This window comes from Pteropus medius, unplaced genomic scaffold (assembly GCF_902729225.1).
Source record: "Pteropus medius unplaced genomic scaffold, Ma_sr-lr_union100, whole genome shotgun sequence".
Classification (NCBI taxonomy): Eukaryota; Metazoa; Chordata; class Mammalia; order Chiroptera; family Pteropodidae; genus Pteropus; species Pteropus medius.
The window spans coordinates 10,138,219-10,146,756 of record NW_024349799.1 but is presented as its reverse complement, the minus strand read 5'-3'; the positions used below and the strand labels follow the sequence as shown (position 1 = coordinate 10,146,756).

General features: G+C 45.2%; 1 pseudogene; it reads right to left on the bottom strand.

Moving 5' to 3' along the window:
- Positions 1-5,258: 5,258 nt before the first annotated feature.
- Positions 5,259-5,377, bottom strand: LOC120621387 (uncharacterized; annotated as a pseudogene).
- Between the last annotated feature and the right edge of the window lie 3,161 nt (positions 5,378-8,538).

Below are 8,538 nucleotides of genomic sequence, written 5' to 3'. Positions count from 1 at the left end.
AAATATCAGGGTAGGGCAAGGAAGGTGCTGGCTGGCAACTTGGTTCATCAGAAGGTCCCTAATGGCATCTGATGTCGGCATGATGACATCAGTTCCAAACCCTTCCCGTTAAGGTGGGATGGCAATTAGGGCCAAAGCCAGATCTCACCAGTTCAAGTTCTGTGACTCTCACTCTTTATAAGAACAATAGCATGTGCACTGGCAGCCTCAGGAATAGCTTACCATGAGCTTCCTTTCTTGCTCAGATCCTGGGCAGAGTTTAACATGCAGATGGCACTGCGTGGACCACTGCACATAAATCAATTTGACTGAGTTATGTTAAAAAAAAAGAGAAAACAGCTTAATTCAATAACCAACCTTTGTTTCATTTGTAGCTTCCCTTTTCTGTTTTGACTAATTTTCATTCCCTAGCAAATGTCATGGCAATGTGATGCAGTGGCAGGAACACCAGGAAACAAGAAGATCTGGACCCATCTCTGGGTTGTGGCCACAGGTGTTGGGGAGGACAGGATATTTCAGTGCAATGTAAAGAAAAGCCAGATCAGAGTTTGAATATGGCTATGGTACTTCTTAGCTATGTGAGTCTCAGTTTGCTTGTCTTTCAAACGTGGGATAAACATTAACTTACAGGAACAAACCATTTGTAAGATAATGGTAGAATAGAACACTCAATTACAAAAATTGGTTAGTGCTTATTAGATGTCTGACAACACACAATTACAATAACCACCTTCTTTTTCTCCATTCTTCCTCAGTGTAACAATTCCTTTATTTTCCATACCCTATCCATCTGTGTTAGGGGTAGGGCTAAATAAACAGACAAATGAATGGATAGATGGACGGATGGATGGATGGATGGAATGGAGAATGGGTAGGCAGGTAGATGGATAGGTGGATGGAGATGGATGGATAGATGGATAGATGGATAGATATAGATGAACAGTTGGGTAGATGGGTAGATAGATGGATGAATGAATGGATAAAACGGTTGGAGTAGATGGTGGATGGATGGATGGATGGATGGATGAAGCGAGTTCAGGTGGATGGTGGATGGATGGATGGATGGATGGATGGATGGATGGATGGATGGCTAGCAGGAGCTGGGAGAAGTCTCCAGAAACTACAGAGCACCAACTCCAGTTTTGCAGAACAATCAGTAATGCCTCCTCGATGTCCCAGGGGGAAGGCGGCAGAGTGAGAAAGCCACCCAAGTCAGGGAGGAGTGAACAAAGAGAGCGGGAGATGAGAGAGGACAGGAAAAATGCCCGACAATGATAAGTGAGCCCGGGGAAGACAGTGTGTATGGAAAGTACTAGTCCTGAATTCCATAAGCCATCAACACCAACATTCAGGGCATGGGTTCCTGAAGCAAAATGAGATGTGTCTGCAGTCAGGTATCAACACAGAAACTGAAGTGATCTCCAAGGAGCCAGCTGCCCTATGTGGACCACTATCTTCCCCTCATTTGGGAGAAACCAGGGATAGAATTTAACACCTTGTTTGAGTAAACTCCAAGGCTAGCCCTACCCCTAACACTAACACTAAAATTAATGTCAGGAGTTTGGGCATAACTGGGGAAAAGTTGTAGAGATGCTCAAAGTCAGCGTCAACCTTCTCTCAGCCATGGTCATGTACTCCCATTCTCCTATACCCCAATCTCCTCACGAATTAACTCATCCAGTTCAAATGAAATCATGACTAGAAGATGAAAGTTTTCAGCAGACGGCAGTATTTTCTAAAGCTCTAATGAAAGATGAATTTTGAGGAAGAAGTGGCGAGGGAGCTGGACTATTTGCCTTATGCCTGGGGGGAGGGGTACGGGCCATAGAGCCTCAGCTGATGAACCTTAGGGATGTAATTGAGTTGGGTTTTATGAACAACAGATCCTCCAGGATCCCAGCCCAGTGTAGGTGACCTTCTGGCCAAGCTTGTTCTATTTTAGCACTGTTTGGCTCCATTCAAATCAGTCCAGTTTCCACTTGTCTAAATCTACCTAGTTCATCCAGTTCAGCCCGGCCTGCACCCATCCAAACAGCTCAGGGCACTTTACTCTAGCACCACTTACCAGAGCCCCATCTGTTCTGTGTAGTTACAATGACTTGGACATAACAGTTCACAACCACTGATGATGGACAGACATTGGCAAATGACCAACTTCAGGGTCTGCTTCAAAGATGATGATGTGGAGGCTCTCACAGGCAGACTTGAGGAACTGTACCCTCCTGAGACAGTCAGTAATGAGGAATTTAGCCCTGGTATTCTGAGACTGGCTGCTCTAGACATTTCTTACGAGATTGCCCTATACAGCAACTACAAGCAAACGTGACGAAGGGCTACAGCGCCCAGAAACCACGGAGCTCTGGACTATGCAACTCAAAACAATGAGTACATAATTTTGTGCTTGACTGAATATTCTCTCATACTAGACCCTGGTCTAGATAAATAAGAGACACTAATGATTTAGAAACATATGAGAGAAGGAAAATGTTAATTGAGAGAACCCTATTCTTTAGCTTACTGTTTGCATCTCTGAGTTGAGAAAAACGTCAACAATCTAAGTTAGCTTCTGCAGGTTAGTGTTTAAAACTACTGTTTTTGAGGAACACACTCAACTGGGACTCAAGACCCCTAAGGAAGCACCAGCCCTTCCCCGTGCCTCCTACTCACCTCTAGCCTCCTGGCACATCCCCATCAGATCAGGCTGTGGTCTGTGTTTGTTTTTCATCACAAGAATTTCATGTCCATTCTTTCCTCCATTGATCACTCCCTTTTGCCAATCTTAGACCCTTGTCTTTGTCAAGACATTTCCCTGAGTGGGTTGCCCTCTGGACATCCCTCCCTTGCTCCATGCCTGATACATTACTGTATCATTTTTGTGGAACAGGTAAAGGTGTTCAGTCAGTACTTTTTCCTTCATGGTACTTCTTGGGCTGAGGATCATTTTGTAAACACTGCAAGTGCAGGAGTTTCCTTTGTATCCAGCCAGTGATATCTGGGATTGAAGTGGATGACAGCAGATTCTTATAGAAACTGTCTGGCACAGAAATGTTCATAAAATATTTGTCGAATGAATGGGTGTGTGAATAAATGAAAGAATAGAAGAGTGAATAAATGAATGTCAATAAATGCATAAGAAAATGGAAGTATGAGTAACATTAGAATAAGTGAAAGGATATGTGAAAAATGAGTGAATGAATGAATGATACATGAATGATCACAATCAAGTTGACTCTACAGACCACAATAAACATAGGTTCTTTCTCCAAGGTGGCCAGTATGGCCTGGGCTATCCTGTGAGGCCTTCACAGCAATCCTGCTCAGAATCTTCATTAGAATAGCAATTTTCCACCCTATTGTTTTTAGTTTGGATTGTATGATTGTTATCATTTGTCCTCAAATGATCAGAAAAACTTTGAGGTGGTTAAAAAGAGCTTCTCTAATTGTGAGTCCCCAAATGAATATCAGTGCAGCTGGGCCAGACTTCCAGAGCTGGTCTGTCATTATGTCAATCTGATGTTAATTATAATGGTAATTGGATGAGAGTTTTCAAAGGTCTTCCTCACTGGCCAAGTGATCCTTCTGATTTTGGAGGGAGAGGACCTGACAGGAAAGGAGAGGAAGGTATTCTGGGTTCTTCTAGATCTGGAGCTAACGCATGCTTCTATTTGCTCTGGAGGGCTCACAGAGCCAGCAAGCACACTAGTTTCATTCTGAGTCAGTGGTTTATGAACCAAGGAGGCATCAGAAAGAAAAAGAGTAAGGAAGGAGAAGGACGAAGAGAAGGAGAGAAGGAGAAAAAGGGCCTTGGCATTTATTGCCCTAGATCTGAGGACTGGCTTTCCCATAGACTCATTGTATGATTTTGAGCAAGTCTCTTGACTGCTGTGAGCCTCAGTTTCCTCACCTGTGAAATGGGCTAACGATGTCCACTTTAACTAGTGTCACTGTGCAGGTCAAATGAGATACAAGTGAAACCACTTCACCAACTCTAGGATGAGGTATAGAAAGGAGATCAAAATCATGAGTTACTGTCTAAGGTGCTTTGGTTAAGGCTTGCACAGACCTGTGAGTGCCATGACTTGATTTGAAGTTCAATAAAATACAAACAAAACCCTAAGCTGCATTCAGGCACTGGCTCCTCTTGCTTCTTCCTTTTTTTAAAGATGCTTTTATTTTTTATGGTTATATAATATTCCATTATACAACTATGTCATAATTTATTTATTCAGTCCCTCATCTAGATTGGTTCCAGCCTTATGCTAGTATAGACAATAAGGCCATAAATATCCTGGTATACACATTTCCCCCAATTCTTTAGGCTCTATCACTAGAAGCAGAATTACTAGGTCAAAGGATATGTGCATTTGAAATTCTGACATATTAGCAAATTGTGCTACATAGAAGCCCTGCCAGTTAACCAGAAGGAGAATCTATATTTTTGTACTTGATTGGAGCCAAATAGTAATAAAATGAAGCTCTGGGGTGGATGTCTCAACAGGCTTGTCATTTTTGATTTGGTCAGCCCAAGCCTTGGCGGGGCCACTTTTCAGCCCTCCATGGTCCTACTGCTTTCTCCCAGGCTGAAAAGAAATGAGCAGGAGTTCATGTGTGGCCGCCCAGCCCCACACAACTGTCTGGCAGCACAGACCCCACAGCCTTTGTGGGTCTTGGCATGCTGTTGACAGCCTGGGTGCCAGTAATGATGATCCTGATCTCCCATACTGTGGCTCATGGTAACTGCAGAGAGGAAGGAAAAAGGGGAGCACTCACTTATTGAGAGCCTCTATGGGCCAGGCACTGTGCTAAGCACTTCTCTACTAGAATGGTCTTCGAGGTCAACATTAATCTTTCTTTACAGGGAGGTCAGATCATTTGCCCAAGGTCAGAGAGTAAGGAAGAGGTAGAGTCAGAATTAAAATCTCAGTAAGGATAAGCTATGAAATATCCATTAGGTGGAGCAAAGGTTCTCTTTCCTGTGGTCTCAGGGCTGGGTATGGGCCATATCTCTGGGGAGGGGGTGGTTAGTATAGGCTGCCTAGATCATCTTTGCTGCTTCTGGGAGCGTGAGGGGAGTAACGCAGAGATGGAGAGAAGGTGGTATCCTGTGATGGGTCCAAATCCAGAAAGTTGAAAGGAATCATAAATTTGGATCTATTTATTTGTTTGTTTGTTTGTTTTTTAGGCAAGGCAACCCTTGGTTGACCTCACAGATTGCAAGGACCTTGTCAGCTTACAATCCCTTATTTGTTTATTTTTTACGCCTACAGCACCTGGTCTTCCTAGGTGGTCTCCCATCCAAATACTAACCAGGCCTGACCCTGCTTAGCTTCTGAGATCAGACAGGATCGGGTTTGTTCAGGGTAGCATGGCTGTAGACTATACATTTGGATTTAAAAAATGGGTTCTACGCAGCTGGCACTAGGCCAAGAATTGAGGCTGTGAGAGGGACCAGGGGACGATGAGGCAGCCAAAAGCTACTAGAGGTGAAGGAAGTGGATAAAGAGCCCCTACACATCTGCTGCCTTCAGCATAGTATCAGATAAGATGCTATGGGCAAGTTGCTCTTTTCTTACTTGTTCCCTGTGCGGTGCTTCTTGAAGGCACTTGGCTTCTGAGGTTGGGGTTCATGGGCAGGGTTCTCCAGAGAAGAGAACATAGGAGGCATGCAATTAGGGAGTGTCATGCTGTCCCCTGATGTTCTGTGTTTCTGAGGTTCTCAAAGTCAAGCAAAGTGGGACATAGCCCCCAAAGCAGGTGCTCTGACTCAGGGTTAAGATCCCAAATGTTCTCACCCAAGACTGAATGCTTCAATAGGAAAGAGGAATTAGCAAATTTTTTCATTAAAGGCCCATTGACACTTCTATTATAAAGACTAATCATTTGTTTTTATTGAGATCTGCTCCCTTGATTAAAGCCATTAGTGCCAATGAGTAACCATGGATCAATCAACATGCCTTCTTAAATGTCCCCAATTTGGTCCTAATTGCAGCATGAATCCACTCAGTTTTACCCTTTAAGTATCTCTCCAAGCTACCCACATATCTCCCCATCCATAGCTGCCACTCTGGTGGGAATGCCACCCCCCAATCCTCCACCCTCAAGCCATTTCTCACTAGGACTGCTCTGATAGCCTCCGGGTTGGACTCTGTATTACTTCTTAGTCAGCTAAAGCCTTGCCTGGCCCTATTTCACCTCTCTAACTTCATCTTGTGCCAAACTCACTCCCTTGGTTTGGTTCTTCATACATATCTACTCCCTTCTGCTGCAGATTGTGCCTGCTATGCCTTCTGCCCTCAGTCCTTGACCCACCCCTCCCAGCCTCCTTATATCTCACTCAGTCTTCAGCTCGTAGCCCAAATGTCATTCCTCAGCAAAGCCTTTCATTCCCCCCATTCTCAAACTGGTTCAGGCCCCACCTGCTGTACACAGCCTGGCCCATTCCTTCTCAGCCTTGGCCCCGTTTATTTTGATCATTTGATTCTTGTCCATCTCTCCCTAGCAGGTAAGCTCTACAGAGGCAGAACCCACTCCATCTTATTCACTCTTGGTTTAAGGGGGAGGACGAAGGTGCAGCATCTCTTAAGGAGGCCCTCACTCTCAGGCTGACCTTGAGCTTGTGTAATAGGACTGTCTCCAAAATCTTGCTCCCAGGACATGTCACTCACCCATCCTAGTCCTGCCCCTGCTTAGTTCTCCAACACCCAGCCTGAGACTCTGCATGTGGAAGGTACACACAATAGATACTTCTAGAATGAGGACATTGGAGGTAGAAAGATGCAAGAAAGGGAGCTAGTTGTGGGGCCATGTCCGAGGCAGAGGAGGGAGTTGAAAAGGTTAAACCATCAGTAGTGGCCAGGAGACTGGAGGGATCAGTCCTGTGACAATCTAGCGGGTAGAGAAGAGAGGACATAAGGACAGTTTGGATGTGAGGGATGAGGAAGGGTGTGATTTTCTAGGTTGAGTGGCTGACAATGCCCATGGGCAGGGGGAGGAAGGGGAGAAGAAGAGGAGGAGGCATGGAGTCCTGGGCAGGATGACGTCGAACAGGCCCTCAGCTGGGATTATTCCTTCATGCTCACACCTCAGCTCATCCGGGACCTCACTGGGGAGGGGTGAGTCTGCTTTGTGGGGCTCTCCTCTTTCTCAGTTGCCCCTGGGGCTCACATGCCCTGAGGCCATTGAGGATCTGAGGGCAGGCACTCCAGGATCTTCCCAGGACACCTGAGAGAGCAATCCTGGGTCCTTAACAAGGTCCATTTACACCAAGAATGCCAAACACATTTCTCTTTTAAATTTTAATTTGGTTCTGTCACTGATGTCCTATACGGCCCCACTCTCCCCTCAAAATGACATCTTACAACATTCCTGGATATGCAGTGACACCAAACAGGTTCCAAAGCGTTTCTTTGTCTCCTCTGGACCCTCTTCACTGTCCATCTTTCTCCCTCTCCATCCTTTCAATCAGGACATGTAGTTTCCCAACCAGGCTACACTGAGATCTGATGCCCTCCTGGCACGTTGGTGGGATATTCTGATTTGTGCTCCCAGCATTCCCCCCACAGCTCATGGAAGGCGTTTAGATCACCCGCTGGGGACTTGGGGTTAAATTTCAGCTTTTCCTTTAACTGCACTGATTTATTCTGTGACTTTAGTCACTTATCCTCTCTGGGGGCTCAGCTAAAACAAAACAGGCTTGGAGTAGAAAATGGAATAGCCTTCCATAACTTTCATTTGAAGGTCCTTGTATCTTTTTTTTCTTCTGAAAGAATGAGAGAGAGAGAGAGAGAGAGAGAGTGTGTGTGTGTATGTGTGTGTGTGAGAGAGAGAGAGAGTGAGAGAGAGAGAGAGAGAGAAAGGCACACACACACATATATACACACAGATAGAGAGAGAGGATTCATTCAGTAGAAGATCACCCAGTCCCTCTCATTGTCCACTGACCTCATGTCTACAGCAGCCAGTCAATGTGGTAGGAACTGATGTCCTATACGGCCCCACTCTCCCCTTAGGGACGCTTCCTATTACATTCCAGAGGGAAATACGGAGACAGGGATCAAGAGACAGAGAAAGAGGGAGAGACAGAGAGATACTTAAGTAAAGAATAGTAGATCAGAGAGAGGGAAGTGGGTAAAAGAGAAAGGATTCTGATCACATTTTGTGTCCACGACACTGAGTTTGAACATCATTTAGGGAGCTGACCAAAAGTCCACGATATTTAAAGACTGTGCTCCTTCCCGTTCCAGCTGGAATCTGTGTGGGCCCTGTGGAGTAAGCTACATTAGATAAGGAAAATTATTTCCACAGTGACTAAGTCCAATTCTAGCTAATGAGCAGAGCAGGGAGCAGTCCATGCATTTCTATCCGGCAGAACCTCCGGGCTCACTGTTCATTTCTGGACCGGATGCCTTTGGCCTTGCATTTGCCGTTGAGCCCAGCTCCCTGGTCCAACTTATGCCTGCATTTTGAGATGTTGTTGTTCCAGAGGTAACTCATACCTATTTTATGAGGCCAAAAGCAAGGCAGGACTTCGAAGTCTTC